The sequence below is a fragment of the Myotis lucifugus genome, unplaced genomic scaffold (assembly GCF_000147115.1).
Source record: "Myotis lucifugus unplaced genomic scaffold, Myoluc2.0 scaffold_62, whole genome shotgun sequence".
NCBI classification, from domain to species: Eukaryota; Metazoa; Chordata; class Mammalia; order Chiroptera; family Vespertilionidae; genus Myotis; species Myotis lucifugus.
Window position 1 is genome coordinate 2,534,304 of NW_005871110.1, and position 2,291 is coordinate 2,536,594.

Below are 2,291 nucleotides of genomic sequence, written 5' to 3' on the forward strand. Positions count from 1 at the left end.
TTGGGAGAAAGGCAAAGAGGAACAGGTCACTGTCTTTATCTTTAAGAACTTTATGGCTGATAAGACAGGCATGTAAATGTGGTAGCATTAGTGCTTTTCACCCAACCTTTCCTTTCTCCAGCCAAATGCATAGCAGGACTGTACTTTTCTGCTTCCCTGCAGTTGAGTGTGTCCGTGCTTCTACCAATGACATTTGAGCTGCCGTGATGTGTGTCACTTCCAGATGGGAGCTTTAAAAGCCTGGGCTCAAGCCACTACTCTGTTTCTCAGGGCCACAACTAGCAACATATCCCACGGAGACTTCTCCATTGGCCTAGAGTCCCAGACAAACTGATAAGGACACGTCTCATAGGGAAGAAATAAATCTTATTGTTTAAGCCACTGAGAATTTTGGAGTTGTTAGTTATCTCGGCATTACCTGGTCTATCCTGACTAGTATAGTAACTACCCACCATGACAGAAGGATTATGAGGCCAGAGGTTTATGTCAGTCATCACCCACCTTAGTTTACCTAGAGTAGAAATTCTTTTAAAGAGAGTTGGTAATTTTTTTTCTTCATTTTGAAACCTAGCAAAATACCTTTAACTTGCCTTCTATTACTGTGGCCAGCAGGCTTCTATTATTTAGTTGAATAGTATAAATGCTAATAACATCAATGTAATTTGTTATTAATTAAAACTTCTTTCAAAGTTCCTACATTCTAGGCTTAGAAACAGAAATCTCTGGTATATTTATTTTATACCAATTTCTTAAACACCTATAATAAACTCTGAGGGAGTAGTGGGCATGTGGGGGAAAGGGAGGACCTCATGAAGCATGAAAATGTAGAAGGCACTTACAATATTTCCTTTGCAGAGTCACTGCCAGTTTCTGACTTACCTCATCAATGGTCATACAATATGTTTAACCAGTTCTCAATTTCAGCCTTGCCTTTCTATGACATTCAAAATACTACTGCATTACTCATTACAAACTGCAACTCTCCGCTTTGATTTTTGTCCCTTCCATGGAGAAATTCTCTACATCCTAACTCGCCTCTGCATGAAGCATCATTGAAAGTTCACAGTCAGCTACCATTTGTGGCGGGCCAGGCTCTTTGCTTTGTGTGAATTTCTTCTCTGAACTGCATAACGACCCTGTGAAGTAGACATCCTTGATACAGATTTTACAAATGAGGAAACCATGGATATTTTTAGGGGCAAGTAACTTATCCAAGTCCCACAGCTGATAATTGGTGGAACCAGGCAACCTGCCTTCGAAACCACATACTTCACCCCACAGTTCCCCAGCCTCCTGGTTACCCATCTCACTACTGAGGAATACTCCCTACAAAGTGGCTCAGGTATGTGAGCCTCAGTTCCCCATTCACACCACCGCAGAGTTTAGGAACAGTGAGGTGACCAGTAGCGCAGGGCCCTATGGGGCACAGACAGATGGCCAGACAGACCACAGAAGCCAGACGCCCCTGAGAACAGACTGTGCGGCTGGAGGCAGCCAGCCAGAGCTCATTGTCCCAGGGCCCTTCTGAAAGAAGGTCTTAAAATAGCATTTGACGATGTGGAGACACACAGGTATCTCATGTGACTGATCTCTGGAACTCCGTGAACACCACACAAAATGCAGGGAGTCGGGAGGTTCCGATCTGGGCCTGGCTCTGTCATTAACTTGCTTGTGACTTTACTTTATAATAAATAGCACCCAGCAAGGAGTATTGACATTGGTGCCAAGTGCTGTGCTCAGCACTTCATGTGCAAGCTCTTGTTTGATTTACTTTCCCCCAAAACTACAAAAAGTAGTTTTATTATCCCACATTTCAGAGATGACAAATGACAAGTAAGTGATGTGTCCAAGAACACACAGCAAAGCTAGGATATATTCCAGCCATGTCCTTTCTCTAGGCCTCAGTTTACCGATCTGTACAAGAAGAAGGTTGGGTCTGATGAACTCAAAATCCATTTCAGCTCTAACATCCAGGCTCTTCCTCTCTGATGCAAAGTTCTGTTTACACAGGCACAAATGCCCAGGGAAAGTGACATATTCAATCTACACCACCTTGAATCTGCAGGACACCATTTTGTCCAACTTTGTTAGAATTGGCCAGAATGGACCAAAGTCTGATCAACACAGATCCTCTTTTTCTGCAGTCCCTAAATATTATTAGAGAGTGTTTAGCAAATCCACTGTGAGATCGGTCCCAACTACAGAGGTAATAAGGAGAAAAAGAATGATGTTTCAATATATCCCAGTTTGTTGTAATAAAATAAGGCAGCCCTTTCCTCATCCTCATAGGT